Consider the following 16,869-nt stretch of genomic DNA (forward strand, 5'->3'; position numbering starts at 1 on the left):
TACTTTTATTTCACTAGAATTTTTCATTGGGAATGGATGTTTTATTTTACATAAACCTTTTTGGATTTTATTAAAAGAATCAGATAATCTCTTCCATTTTATTTTTAATGTGATTAATTATATAAATAGATATATTTTTATTTATCCATCCTAGTGCTCCTTAAACATACCCTATGTCTTTGTAATGCTTTCTTTGTTTCCTCCTTCTTCATAACTCCTCTTCCTCTTCCACCTTTTTTTCCTCCTTCATTATTTTACTTCTTTTCTGTTTATTTTCTATTTTACACATTCAATTTGCTAGCAGTTCATTTAGAATTGTTGTGTAAATATTTAAATTAATCAAGGTGTAGTCTGGAAAATAGAAAACATATCAGATATTTTTAAGAAGATAATGTTATATGGGAAATTGATCATTCAGGCACTAGAGAGCAAAAAAGGAGAAGAAAAAGTCTAAACGAGAGCATTGAGGTAGCACAGAAATAGCAACTAAAGAAGCAGCTGACACCCCTAGAACAGGAGGAAGTGGAAGCTACAGGTGTTATCAGAACCTAGATTATAGTAGGACCGGCCCCATAGAGCTGGGTCCCAGACCTCTGAGGAGGTACTATTTGCCCTTCTAGACCTTGGAGAGGGCCCCCTGAAGCCTAGACACACTGAGAAGGGGACGCTGGCCTTCTGGTCTTGATACCTCCGAAGGGTCACAACTGGTTCTGGGATGCTAGGTACAAATCAAATAACACTGGATTTTGAATTAACTGTTTCTGATGGGGTGAGCGACTTATTCAGATGATGCTGACAAATTCAGCAAGCAAAACAGAGTGAAGCATGCTCATTCTCGCTCCTGCCTTCCCATTTCCCTTTGCTCCCTTTTATTGCTGAAAACCGAGAAGCAGCAGCTGACAGAGGAGAAATGTACTCTTCAGAGGCCCAGTGCAAAAGTGTATAGAAAGGGGGCTTTGGAGCTAACAAGCAATATCTTAATAAATGACCCAGTGGAGCTGGTTTCTAATTTCTATTTTAAGGATTGTTAGTTTGGCATCATATTTTTATTTTTTATTTTATTTTCTTTATTTTTTTTTTCCTCTGGAGTAGTTTATATAACAAGAAAAGTTTCTAGGCCGGGCGCGGTGGCTCACGCCTGTAATCCTAGCACTCTGGGAGGCCGAGGTGGGCGGATCGTTTGAGCTCAGGAGTTCGAGACCAGCCTGAGCAAGAGCGAGACCCCACCTCTACCAAAAAATAGAAAGAAATTATATGGACAGCTAAAAATATATATAGAAAAAATTAGCCGGGCATGGTGGCGCATGCCTGTAGTCCCAGCTACTCGGGAGGCTGAGACAGGAGGATCCCTTGAGCTCAGGAGTTTGAGGTTGCTGTGAGCTAGGCTGACGCCACGGCACTCACTCTAGCCTGGGCAACAGAGTGAGACTCTGTCAAAAAAAAAAAAAAAAAAAAAAAAAAAAAAAAAAAAAAAAAGAAAAGTTTCTAACCATTGAAAGTGTAAATGCAATTTGAATAAACTGAGATCAGACCCCTTTTGGAGGGAATTTTAGCTGATTTATTTAATTTCAGACATGGTTACTAGCATGCATTTGTTTCCTGCCTTTGCGTAACCCTTGGCCACTTTTTGACACAATTTGGAAAAGCTTTCTGTTGCTGCTCTCTTCTACGTTCCTTCTACTTGGTAAAACTTTGTTACATAATACCTAGTGTGATATAGATCGTTGAAAGTATGAGATAAAGTGCTGATTTAGAACATAGGAATGTTTATAATGCAATAAGAAGTACACATACGGAAAGATTTAAACATACATGCCAACATACTCTCATGTTTATACAAATAATCACATGTTGAATAGCATAATCTTAATGTAAATATATTTTTCTCAAATACATATGAAATTTTAGAATAATTTGCTTAATTAGGTAGAGTTGATTGATCACTAAATCATAGACAGAAGTTTAAACATGGTTCCCCATATAGGTTTCTCTCTTTAGCAAGAGCTTAAGAAGCTTGTTTAAGCTGGATGCCTTAAGATTTTGAGGTCCAGTATTAAGCTACCTTTGAGTGACTTTGTTTAGTCAGTGCCATTTATCACTGTATTGGAATCAGGGCTATTCTGAGATAAAAGGAGCACGAGAGAACTTTTGAAAATCATTATTTTTTTTCCTTCGATCTCATAGATTTTTAATGTTCTCTTTTTAAGTGTCTCCTCTGGGGCACTTTCCTTCTCTAATCATTTGGATCATCTTTTCTAGAGATCCTAGAGATTCCAGGCCAACCTGTCTTTGAAGAAATCTCTGCTCCCTTTTTAGTGAGTAGTTTCCTTTTTTCAAATTTTTTTGATTTTTGTTAAACAATTATGTTCATTTTAAATCTTCAATATGAGATTAATGTTAGTGATGTTAGACATTCTAGTGTTTTGAGACTGATACATTTAATTCCTTAGTCTCAGGTACATATTCTGAGCATAACATGAAATTGTGAATTCGGGACGTGAAATTGTGTTTACCTTTTTGCAGAAGAGTGTAAAAATATATACATGTATTATCCTCTTTTTCTAAGCCCTTCCTGGTTTTCAACAAAAAAATACTGCTTAGAAGACTGTTTTATCATGATAAGTAGCAACTAAAATTAAAATATCAAGTTTATTTAGATATATAAAATATGCCATTTAGGAAGATAAATATGGAAATATGCAAAGAAGTCTTTTTACATTTGATTTTATTAATCCTTACAAAACTGGAAGAAAACACTTTCATTTAAACCATTAAATGTAAAAAGAAAAACTTTAGTTTTGTTGACAATGTTCTGAGAAGAAAATTTTGCTCTTGACCTCGTCTTTTGTAATTATTTTTTTGATCTGAGAGCATTTTCCCTGATCTATCAATAGAATTATTTTTTTTCTTCTGTCTTTACTAGTAGTGTTCCAAAAACATGACTAACTACAAAGCAAATCTCCCATTGCATGTGTCAAAACAATGTGATACATGCCTGAGTGCAATACCAGAAACAAAGCTCTGGTGATGTTTCTAAAGCAACACTTAATTAAGTTGTTGTTCATGCAGTAAATACAACATCAGACTCTTGGGTCCAACATTCTGAGCTAAGGGACAATACAGCTTCACAGACTCTGATAACAGGACATACTTCAAGTAGAGCAAAAATACTCATCCAAAAGAGAAGCAGACATTTTATTAGATTATATGATTAAACACTAGTTCTATAAACCCATTTTATTTTATACTCAGGGGTAGCAAATGGGAAAAGTATTGTGATAGTCCATAGAGGTATCAAACATAGCAAAATAATAATATGGAGGAATAATCTCACTTATAGTTTAAATGATTAAGGGAAAGCTGTGTTGGAATTATAACTAGGATGGACATGATCTTATTTCTTCTTTAGAAATCAAATTTAACACTTTACACTAAGGAGGATAATATCAGACTATATATATTGATATGCAAATATACAGGGGAAATACAATTCTGATAAAAATGACTAGGAGAAAGAACTATAGTGTTCTTATAATACAAATGGTTCCTGATTGGTAATGCTTTATTATCATTTATTTAAAACTATATTTTACTAGTTTGTCTAAAATTAAGACAACTGAAACTCAAGGTTCATAATATTACATATATGGGAGAAATTTTGCTTGAGTAATACATTTCTTATCTCTTAATTTAAAAAAAATCAGTTTAGGAGCAAATATAAAATTTTAGTGATGCATCTTTACAGTTAGATCATATTAATCATTAAATAATTGCATATTCTTATTAGACATATGGATTTTATTACAGAAGTAATTCTTGTTTATTGGTTATCTCTAGGCCCATAGTAAATAAGTATATTCTTTATGTCCATAAATTATGATTTTAACCCTATAGAGTATTTCTTCCATAAGTTGCAGAAAATTGTTCCAGAAGTTGAGCTAATGATACAGCACATATGTCAGGTAAAAACAATGTTGTGAAAATATAAATTTGGCTAATGTACTTACACAAAAAGACAGAAATGAGATTTGGTAGGGTCAGGGGTGAGGTCCGGAGAATATAAGACATAGATTTACTAAAAGCCAGGAACAATATAAAAGGCAAGGTGTAAGAAATAGTTGGTAAGTCAACATAAATCAGTACACCAGCTTGTCATAGATATTCAGTTTGACTCTTCCAACCTCCAATACAGCCTCATTCAATTTAGAGATATTAAAAAGATGAAAACAACCTTGCCCAGCTCTCTTACAAACAGCGTCTGGATGTGAATAATGTTTTCTAATTAGTTTCACACATATAAGGCTTGGAAGGCAGACGTGAAACTGAAGATGTCTCCTGTTGCTATTTCCCCTTCAAGCAAGTTTTGGAGACATAATAAAGCGTTAGTGACCAGACTCAACAGTCCAATATCTAGTTCCCATCTTTCTGGGCATTGCAAAGCACTCTTGGCTAATCTTGGTGGCTGTGGTGACAACAGCATCTTCTTGTACTGTGGATCAAGGCTAGATGGAAGTACTTCAGATCAATAGTAGAATGATGGCATGAGAACTGTGGCACCTCCAAGCCTTCCAAAGAATTGGTAATATTCTAGTTCCCCATATTAAATTCATTTCTGCTTTAAAAAAGTAGAGGGGTTTTTATGTTATGTACTGAAGCTTGACTCGAGATACAACTGGTAAGGATTTGACTAGAATGCTAGCAGTGATAAGGGAAAAAAGGAGAAAAAGGTAAGAAAAGGGGAAGGAAATAAAGTTTTTTTTATTGATTATTGATCACTGGAAATACACTGGTAACTGTACTTATGATTTCACATGTCTGAATTGCCTGGATGACAGATGCGAAGTTGGAAATAACAAAAATAAAATCAACCAATGTCTTACTGTCCACCACATTTATAGGTTCAGATTAGATAATAGTGAAGGCATATTTTGTAAAATAGGCATCCTGTGCTTCTCAAAACACACACTGAGGCACAGCCCAAGCTGGTATAGCATTATTAGAAGCACAGAAAACTTGGAAAATCATTAGGGTCTCTTCTTCATGTAGAATTCAAAAAGTCTACTTTTTAATAACCCAGAAATTTTCTGACATCACATAATGACTACTTGGCTACTTTTCTGACAAGTGAAATTTCAAAAATCTCCTCCATCAAAAGTTGAAGGTTTTTATTTGATAATGCCCAAAGGAAATGCTGATAAACTTAATAGTAATCTAGAACTGCTCTCAAACTCTCATCTACACTCCAGTCTCACTCCAGTCTAGTGGGACCCACTTCATCTCCATGGCAACCACATTTGGAATCCATTCTTCAAGGGATTGCCCACTGTCACTACTGAGCCAATTTACAGTGTAAGACACATGTCTGGGTTACCTCTATTTTGTTCTTTCAGTTCTCATTGTTTCTAATTTTATTCAAGGACTAGAGCCCTGTCCTACATACCTAAAATTCTATTTACCTACTCAACTTTGGCAGGTCTATTTTCTTTGTAGAGTATCTCCCCTCACGTTATTCAGTTTGCTGAATTCTTCAACATTTGTATAGACTGATGAAAATGGCTGCTGCTAACCATTAGCCTTTCATAATCATTCTCCTAATGGAGTCTGGAGTGCCATACCCCCTGAATAAATATCCTGAAAACCATTCCTGTTCCTTATTGTTAAGCCCCATCCATTGGAAACAACTATTTTCAGAGCGAATTAGGAATGACACATCCGTACTCTCTTCTCCAAACCCTAACGTGAAATCCTCAGCTTCCTCTGCAGAGACAGCCTTCTTGTATCCATCTGCCCCCATCCTCACTCAGACTCCTTCTTCTGTTCTAACAGGTGGGTATACATCTTGTCTTAAAACAAAATAAATAATAATTGATACCAAAGTGGAAATACATAAGCTAGGAAATATTTATCATATCCAATGTAATTTCCCCAAATTTATTCTATTTGATACTTTATTTCATTTAGATAAAGAATCTTACCTCTGGAATGCAAGTCTCTTAGAGAGAGATATGCTCTATTATTAATTACTTTATACCCAGCTCTCAACAGGATCCTTCAAAAATAGCACTCATAAAATAGTTTTTATATGAATAAACAAAACAAAGTGAATGAATTTGACTTCACTCATGGATAATTATTATTGTCAGTATATTTTGAGTATAATTTACTATTTATTTATAATTGAACTTAACTGGTTAGAGGCACACATTTAGTTTTCCCACAGGAAATGTGAAGTTGCTACTTAATCCTGCAAAATATATGATGCATTCAGGAATTGCTACTGTTGATCACTTTAAATATACTTAGTTCAAAGAAAAGTAATACAAATAAAAGTAAATTATTCTTAGTGTCTGTGAAAAGAAAATCTGGTCCAAATCAAGAAAATAGGAATTCTCCTAATAATATGAGGTAATAAAGATACTGTAGCATATTTATTATAAGTGGATTAGCTTTTTCTTCCTCTCAAATCCCATGTATTTCTCACCAACTGACTTTACAGCTCAAATGGCAAATGCTCAAATACATTTACACAGGAAATGTAACCTAATTTGAGTTTTTGCTTAAGAACACGCAATAATGTGCTTCTGTTGCCAAAAAAATATATCCCCAAATTGGACACAAATGCCTTCTGGATTATTCATAGTTTGGATAATCCATGCTGCTTCTCTCTGATAGTTGAAAATTATCTGTAATACATTCCAGAAATGTGATAATTACTTAAAATAAAAATAAATCATTTCTATACTTGTAAGCATAATTTTGATATTCATACTCCAGATATTTATAATATAACATCTGTCTAAAATTTCATGTGCCACTTAACTATGGTGGATTGAATAAATTAGCAGAAAGATTTTTATTAAACTATAGTAACAAAAAATAAAGATATTTAAAAACAAAAAGCATCTCTTCATTTTATACTATACCTTTGAAATGGCATTATATAAAGATATATTTATTACTTTTTTTTAAATACAACCCACTGAGAAATCCTTGACCTCTATAAATAGTTTAAGTTAATATTTTCATCCTTTCTTACCAAATAAACTGCATTCAACTAATATTTGCTTGCCTTTTTGCAATAAATAACTACTCTGATATCTGATTATGTGCTCAGTTAATCCAGAAAAAAAAGAATGACTCAGCAACATTTCTTCAGAGTTTCTATCTTCTGCAAATAGCTGGTTTTGCTCCATGGAGAACACAGCGTGATGATATAAATTTTTTCAGAAGAACATTAAACATTTTTATAAATAAAATAAATCAATTCCAGTGAAATTTGGCATAATATGAAAGGTAGAATAGTATAAACCATATAATCACTGTTGGGAATCTTCATAGCTCTCTCCCAGACTGATTGACATAATTGTTACTTCATTAACTCATTGACTCTAAAAGTATTCATTGACTCTAGTACATACCAAGATTTGTGTTAGACGTTACAGACTTATAATCAGAGGAGTGTGACACTGTAGAGTATGTTCTATAGTGCAGGTGAGCACAGGGCACTATGGGAGCAAGTGTAAGGAGCTTCTCCCCTGGGAAACATCTGAGTGGAAATATTCATGATTAGGAAGATTAACCCACTCCTGATTCTTTCAATCTTCCAGTATATTCTTCTCAGAATAGCCAAAGTTATTTTTCCTAAAAAAAAAGGATTTCATGCTACTTTTCAAATTCAAATCCTTCCTATTGCTTTCCTGGAAAAATTCAAACTTCTTTCATGGCTTCTAAGACTCTTTGTGATTTTCCCCTGCCCACATCTACAGACTCATCTTTAAGTAATCTTTAAATTGTCCTACACCATAAAGCCAAACTGCATGAGTCATAAAATCTTTTTTATTATTCTTCTGCGTAGAATGCTTTTTTTCCAGCTTGCTTAATCTTACTCATAACTTAAAAATTTCTACCTTTGCCAGCCTACTTAGACGACCCTCTGTGGTATCCCCATATCATCTGGCACTTTCCCTTGAATATTTTTTAAAATTTTTAATGTTTAATTATTATGGGTACATAATACTTGTATATATACTTATGGAGTATATATCATATTGTACCAGAAAGCCTCAGACAAACTGGAATGGGAAACATCGGAATACAAAGACAGATTCATTATTTCTACATTCCCAGGCTAACACAATGTCTGAAACTTAGTAGGCAGCCAATGAACCTCTATTAAATAAATTAAATAGTAATTGATTGTGGAGCATCACTGAATTGCTTTTTTTGTCTTTTATCATTAGAGCAATTCACCCCAGGAAGAGAAGAATGGAAATTTATAAGTCTTGGGGATTGCAAAACCTTTCTACTTCAATTTCCTAAGTGATATCCTCTTTTGAAGTCTTATCTCCATTAAATTTATCCTCAGATTGTGTTAGGAGATCCTCTTTTGGACACCTTTAATGTCTGGACTGACTCTGAACTATCTTTTTATGATATGCTTACACATACATGTGTTCACGTGCCCACAGTTTTCATGCAGATATTTTGCATTTAATATATAGTACAGTGTCTGGGACATGATGTTTTCTCAATAATTTTTCCATGGATTTATTTATCCATTTTAGTAAGTATGTATTTAAGTGCTTCTGTCAAGTGAGAGAGATAAATATTAAGCAATCACTTACACAGTGTTTGCAATATTACAACTGAGATAAGCAAATAGAAAAAAAGAATATAATACTAGAGGTCCATTTAAGATAGGCATCTGACCTAAACTGGGATATCAGGTGGTGTTTCCCTGAGGATATAAGTTTGAGGAAGATATAAATGTTGAATTGATGTTAGCTAGGTGAAGGTGTGCAGACAGGAGGGCATTCCAAACAGAAGAACAAGAATATGCAAAGAACCAGTGGTAAGAAGCAAGAGATGACCAAGAATGAAAAGAATTACAGTACATTGGAATCTTGAAGAGCAAGTAGTTTGGTGGTGTTAGATAAGAGAGAAGAAGTGATCAGACAGAAATCAAACCATTGAGCCTTTCCAGGCCAAAGTAAGGATTTGAGTATTTTTTAAAGAAGCATTAAGAATCAGCCAAAGAAACTATTACTAGAGCAAATAGACAACCTACAGGATGGCAGAAAATATTTGCATTCTGTACATCTGATAAAGTGCTGATAACAATAATCTATATAGAATTCAGGAAAATCAGACAGAAGAAAAACAAACCCATTAAAAAGTGGACAAAGGACATGAACAGAAACTTTTCAAAACAAGATAGACTAATGGCCAAGAAACATGAAAAAATGCTCAACATCTCTAATCATCAGGGAAATGCAAATCAAAACCACAATGAGATACCCCTTAACTCCAGTGAAAATGGCTTTTATCAAAAAGTCCCCAAACAACAAATGATGTGGATGTGGAGAGATAGGAATACTCATGTACTGCTTGTGGGACTGCAGACTAGTACAAGCTCTGTGGAAAGTAATATGGAGATACCTCAAAGAGCTAAAAGTAGAACTACGATTTGATCCAGCAATCCCACTACTGGGCATCTATCCAAAGAAAAAAAGGACATTCTGCACTCAAATGTTCATAGTAGCACAATTCACAATTGCAAAAATGTGGAAACAACCCAAATGCTCATCAGTACATGAGTGGATTAATAAAATGTGTTATGTGTATGCCAAGGAGTACTATTCAGCCGCAAAAAACAGTGGTGGACTAACACCTCTTGTATTATCCTGGATGGAGCTGGAGCCCATTCTACTAAGTGAAGTATCACAAGAATGGAAAAACAAGCACCCCATATGCTTATCATCAAATTGTTACTAACTGATCAACACTTATGTGCACATATGGAAGTAACATTTATTGGGTGACAGGCATGTGGGAGAGAGGAGGAGGGGATGGGTATATTCACACCTAATGGGTGCGGTGTGCACTATCTAGGGGATGGACATGCTGGTAGCTCTGACTTGGGCAGTGCAAAGGCAATATATGTAATCTAAATGTTTGTACCCCCATAATATTCTGAAATAAAATAAAAAAAATTTAAAAATCAATTGATGGGTCTTAGGAGATGACATCATAATATTTTATTTTAAAAGCAACTGAAGTGTGAGGAAAAGAATATAGTGAGGCCAAATAAATAAATAAATATGAGACTAGGAGTCCCAGTAAAAGATGAAGTAGCCAGACCAAGTTAGAAATAATGCACATGGTAATAATGAAATGGATCTTAGAAGGTAAACAAGGAAATTCAATGAGTGATGAAATATGATGGGTGAGGGAGAAAGCTGTGTCAAGTCAATAGGATGGGTTTTACTCCATTTTCTAGGATAGCATAACTAGAAATAGAATATAGAAATGAGTAATGGATAGAATGGATATATTAAAAATCAAAAGAAATAGTATGGTCTTAATGATAATGGTACTATTAAAATATTTGAATAGAAATTTGAAGTTGAAGAAGTCAAGTATAAAAGAAAGAGGGCTGAAAAGGAAAATTTACAGTAAGGTTTGAAAGAGACAAATGAAGGATAATATCATTTTCAGAGGTCATCACAAAAGTGAAAGTCCTCTTTATGTTTTTATTTTTGAACTGTGGGATGGGATGAGCAAGAAGAATATGATAATTTTAAAAGGGAGGTGGAATGATGTGAAGCTAAAAGTCACTTGATGAGAAAGGACAAAATTGAGTGATAATGGCGAATGGATTAAGGTATTCAATGAATTATTGACTTGTTATTAAAGAAGCTATAAATAAATGATTAAGCACAAAGAGAGGAAACAAGTGAGCCAGGTGTTGAAGTCATCATCATCAAGGAGAGTGGAGGAATTGTATTGATCCTTTGGAAAAGTTGCAGAGTGATATGGCAAGACTTCAAATAAGTGGTGATAAGTAAGGAGGAAGTAGGAGAGAGAATTTCAGTGTGAGGTGACGGCAGATCAACAGTTTAAAATTTGTACTACAGCATACAGTCAATGTTGGATATACCTCCCTCTTCAGTTGAGTTTGGGAGATTTGAAATAGTAATATTACTATTTTTGTGCTCTAGCACCATTTTATGTTTTATGATTCTTTTAATTGCAAGAGACAGGTATACAATTCAAATTAACTTTTTTAAAAAATGGGAATATATGTATTAATACTTCAACTGAAAATCTACTTTTGTGCATATCTTGGTGCAGATGTTCACAAGTGATGAGGGATTCTCTCTCTCTTTCCTGAAATCTTTGCTCTGTGAAAGTGTAACAACAGGGAGGCACTCACAAGATGGTGGCAAAAATAATTTTGGCAACTTGAGATCTATATCATAATTAGTTCTCACATCATTCACTCTTTTCAGAAAATACCAACAAAAATTATGAGAAGAGATTGTACTGGCCCTGTTTTAAATAATATCCTTAAACAGATCACTGTGGCTAGTGAGATGTTGTATTCTGGTTGATGAGACCTCATTCACGTGGCTACACTTTTGGGAGGAGTAAAGAAGGGGTGACTCCTCTAAAACTATGTAGAATTAGTTCACTTTTGGAAAATGGATACTATTTTCATGGGAAGGGAGAATCTCCTAAACCTTCAAAAACATTTTTGCACAATGAGCCTTAAAGTCAACATTTCTAAACTAAACTCATCTTTCTCTAAAAATCTATTTTCCCTTCCTTCCTTATTTCTCAATCAGTGACCTTTTCACTTTTGTTCAAGCAGTTATTCTGGGAGTCATCCCTGGCTCTTTCATAAAGGACAATTTTTAAGTAATTAGAAAAGCATTTGAAGAAAAATATTAAGATGTAGTTAAGGCTTATGACAGAGTAAAGAAAGATTCCTGAAGTATTTAAATGCTGATAAAATTTACTGGTTATATTTTGGAACTGGTAATCCAAGAAACAATAATTACTATGATTATTTTTAGTCAGAATTCATTTTCATAGAGTGGTTTAAGATGATAGGGTATGGAGTCAGACAAACTTTTGTATGCACTCTAGTCTAATAAACAATACTGTATTTAATATTAGATAAGTTTCTTCATCTGTAAAATAGAGACAGTTTTTTAACCATCTTCATACATATAATGTACAGATAAAATGAGATGATGCATTTAATGTAATATCTCTATATGGTATATTGTTCATGGTATATATTCAATAAATAGGAGATATTATTATATTATAATTAGAAATTTTCTCTCCATTGGGAGTTGGCCTTTTCTCTTTGTTATGTCTTTCACACAAGGAGTATGCTGCTTTCTTATTTCAGAACAGGTTATATTTTTGTGTGAATTGCCTGGTGGTGTCAGGGAGGCCATGTTCCTAGCTAATCACTTGGATTATTTTATATAGACATCACAACAATGGAAAATGGAAACCTGCCTGGCATCTGACTGCAGAGTAATACCTCTTGGGAATTACCTTCTCTTTAGGCTCAAAAAGAGAAGATAAGAAAAGGAAAGCTGATCTGTTTCAGAATATAAAACTAGAAAGAAGAGTCAAAAAACAGAAGTATGACTTAAATTTAGGCAGATATTTTTCAATTCATTTTTAGTTTTGCTTCAGCAACCTAAACCTCATTTTTTGTGGTGATTTAAATGATTCTATCTACAGTCCTTTTCTGCCTCTCTTCCCTGTTTAATTTTAACAGTAGGGCTAATTAAGAGCATCTGAGACATTGTAGCAACTAGTCAAACCCCATTTTAATTGTTTAATCAATAAAGCAAATAAGTGTTCTGCAAACTATATTAGTTTTGCTTTTTTTCCTCTTAGAAAGGTGTATGTATGTATTCAAGTAGAGGTTAAAAAGATAGCATAGATACAATAACCCATTATAATTTGTTACTTCCTTGTGTGATAGACCTAAATTGAAATAAATAGTTCATTATACTTCTGCAAATTAGTGTAACCTCTATGGAAAAATGTATGGAGCTTCCTCAAAGACACAGATGTAGATTTACCATTCAATCCAACAATCCCACTACTGGATAACTACCCAAAGGAAAATCAGTTATTTTATAAAAAAGATACCTTCACTCAAATGGTTATTGCAGCACAATTAACAATTGCAAAGAAGTGGAATTAACCTAAGCCCATCAATTCATGAGTGGATTAAGAAAATGTGGAAACACACACACACACACACACACACACCCATGGAATACTACTCAGCCATAAAAAGGAATGAAATAATATCCTCTGTAGCAACTTAGATGGAATTGGAGATCATTACCCTAAATGAAGTATATCAGGAAAGGAAAAACAAATACCACATGTACTCTCCAATAATTGAGAGATAATCAATGGGTACATATGGGCATAAAGAGATATAAAGGTCATAGGCAATCAAGTAGGGGGAAGGGGGGAGGAGGGGAAGGGTAAAAACCTACCTATCAGGTACAAAGAACACTATTTGGGTGATGGGTACTCTAAAAGCCCTGACTTATGTATTATAAAAGGTATCCATATAACAAAAACATTTGTACCCCTTTAATATTTTTAATTTAAAAAAATTTAAAAAATGAAACAGGTAGCTTAAAAAAGGTTTATTATGCTTCTGAGAACTAATTAAACAAATTTATGACACAAAGTCAACCTACCCTTATATGTGCATATTCCTATACCATGCAAATCTATTTAGACAATGGAAAGAACTCATATTATGTAAATAGGTGTCAGAGTGTAGGAACTTTCTTTCTCCTCACCTCATGTTTTTTTTGTTGAGGGACAGTAATTAGTGTAACACAACGTGACTCTTTTAGCTTTCCCTAACATTTCTTACCAGGATAAGATTAGTAAATTATTAAACTGATAAATTTTGAAACAGGAACTGAGTAAATGTGCTCAGCATCATCCATCTTCTTTCTCTTTTGGTATTAGCCTCTTTACAGAGAGAATTCATTCTGTTCTCTGGTGGATGCTTCCTTAAGCTTATCCAGGTTTTGTCAACCATGGCACCATTAATATTTTGGCCCAGATAATTCTTTGTTGTATAGGCTGTTATGTGCATTGTAGAATCCTTGGCAGCATCTCTGGCTTATACTCACCAGTTACCACTAGCACTCCCCCACTTGTGATAACCAAAAGTTTCTCCAGGTGTTGCTACATGCCTCTTGGGCATGGGAAGTTTCCCACAATTAAAAACCACTGCTTTCAGTCTTACCTTCTCAATGTCTGAGACTGATGTACCTAAACCAGATTCTACAGTAACTTTATCAGTAACAAAGCTGGTACCTTAACTTCCATCTATGTAACTCTTTGTCTCTCTCAAACAGTCCAAACTTTGAAAGAATGTAGGTTATTGGTCTTCTACAACCTCAATTATGGAGAATACAATTAGATTGGTTTATCTGTTTGAAAAAGAAAAAAAAAAAACTATAAATGCACTATGAACCCATTGATAGAAGGATTACAAAGAGTTAAAAAATGCTAAAACATAATCTTTACCTCCCCTCATATTAATAATTTGCATGAAGGGTGTATTTTGCTTATTAAGCAGACTTTATCTCTTTAGACATGGAATAAGATGGCAAGCTTTGGATGGCAAGATTGGAACATAAATAAAGGGATATACTTTCCCAGTCTCACTTTGCCCAAAAACTCTTTCTCACACTGTTAATATTAATAGACAAGAATGTAGGTTCTGGTGTCAGACAAGCTTAAGTCTTTTATTAGCTCTGTAACTGTATTTAATATAAAAATTTCCACTAATCTTATTTTTCACCTCTCAAAGGGGATAATATTAGTACCTCTTTCATATATTTTTATTTTTAAACATTACATTAGATAATATGTGTCAAGTACTAATCACGGTATCTGGCATATAGGAAGCACTAAAAAATGACAGTCATTATTCTAATTCACACTCAAAATGATGACAGCAGGACAATTATCTATTATGGCGTGCCCAGGGCAGAAAGCAGAGGGATCACTGACACTCTGGGATCAGCAGAGATGAGAAGGACTATTTAGAACATCAGACAAGGGAATGTAAGTCACCCAGTTGCTTAGCAAGCTTAGAAGGATACAGGGGATCGTGAGACTGTAGCTTCAGAGCATATAACAACAGAGTGGGAACATCCTCAAAGAGTGGAAGAGAGAGATTTACTAGTCATTAAAGAAAAAAGTCACAGAAAAACATCAACATAAGTACTTACCTTAGTTGGAAGAAAAACATTCTTAGTTGGTAGAAAGTATACTTTGGTTTTAGTGAATGCAGAAGATGTCAAAGAAAGCCCTGTAGGCAGTCCACTTCTGAAGGTCTTACTCTTTCATCAGAAGATAACTGGAGAGAACAAGAAAATAAGATGACACAAAGCAGACAGACAATGCCAGTATTCAAATATTTGCTCTAATCTCACAAGATTTAGAGTTCCATTGACTTGGAAATAATGATTAGATAAAAATAAGGATTGCTCTACATATTGAAATTAAAAACATATGGAATACATTGTTTAATTTTCCAGTAAATGTTTTGGTGGCTCTCAGTTAATCAGCTCATTTCCAAAGATCCAATAAAAGGACTCTGTTCAAGTGCTGTTAAAATAGAAACAGATGAACTCAAGTGGACACAACCAACCACATGAACACAGTGAGGGTGCATAGGAAACAACTTTTCACAATTGTGTCTGACAGCTGTATTGATTCTAGTTGTAGAAGTGGTGCCTGAGTGGGGATTGTTACCAGATAACCTATTCTGGCAGTAGCAGGTTAGAGAGACATTTTCACATTGTGTAAAGTAGGATCAATGGCCCTAGGGTACACCCTTGCCCCTACCTGCTCAGCTGGCAAGGTATTGACACAAAGGTAGGTAACAAGCGAGGAATCAGGTGGGGATGTGAAATACAGAGTACTGGTATTATGCTTTCTTCTTATTGCTCAGGTAGAGTTTTACTTAGTTTCACTAACTCATTTGGGAAGTCATATTGATGGGTCAGTAGAGAAGACATCACAGAGAAAATGTAAAAGAGAAGGAAATGACATACATAAGAAATTCTCCTATACATTTTACTCTTTGAAGATTTTTGCAAGAAGAGATAGAGTGACATCTTTGATTATACACATTTCAATGTTCCCAATTAGGTCAGTTTATCTTTGGTTATTGTGCAATTGAACACGTAGGCAAAAAGCGTACACTCCCTTTGAGATCTATGATTAGAAGCAGTTCTGTACTCTGGAAACAGGAAAGGCAACGTGATTATCCTTCTCTTATATCTTAAGACTTCTATCACAATTTGAAGAATTCAATGTATACATAGTTACTTCTATGCTTCATGTCACCTGGAAAGCATTTAAATAGAAATCTAGAGAGATGCAAAAATTTAGTCTCTGGAAATATTTTTTCACTTACATCTTAATTTAAACAAAACCCTTAAACATATAATGTCATATATGAGATAGAGATATTATTTTTCATGTATATCAGTTTCTACATTAACCATATCAATTCATAATTTTGAGGGAAACCATAATGTAAAACTGAGCTGTTTTGCTATTAGAATGTAACTGTGATGCTATAAAACTACTAAAACATAAACAAATTAAAATAGTGTACTTGGGGAGTAGTGAGCTATATTTTCAAAAACTCTAAATAATCTTTGTAAGACTGCTCTGACCTATTTTGATGGCATAGATTCTCAAGGGACTTTGAAAAAGCAAAAGTTCTGTGTCATTATTGTGATTTTATCTGCACACACAGTGTATAATGGAGAAATGAAGCCAAAATTCAAGTCCAAATCATGGCTTATCTTCTTGACCTTTGAAAGTTTGATACCTTAAGTTGATTTTTTTTTAATTTAATATTTCTTAGACTTATTTCCTATATACAGCACACTACACCATAAGACATAGCTGATAATGCCCAGCTGCTCATAAAATGATGAAAGTGTTAGGGAAGCCTGGAATTTGAGAATTTCCCTTAAATGAAATATGTTCTTT

This window comes from Eulemur rufifrons, chromosome 4 (assembly GCF_041146395.1).
Source record: "Eulemur rufifrons isolate Redbay chromosome 4, OSU_ERuf_1, whole genome shotgun sequence".
Taxonomy (NCBI): domain Eukaryota; kingdom Metazoa; phylum Chordata; class Mammalia; order Primates; family Lemuridae; genus Eulemur; species Eulemur rufifrons.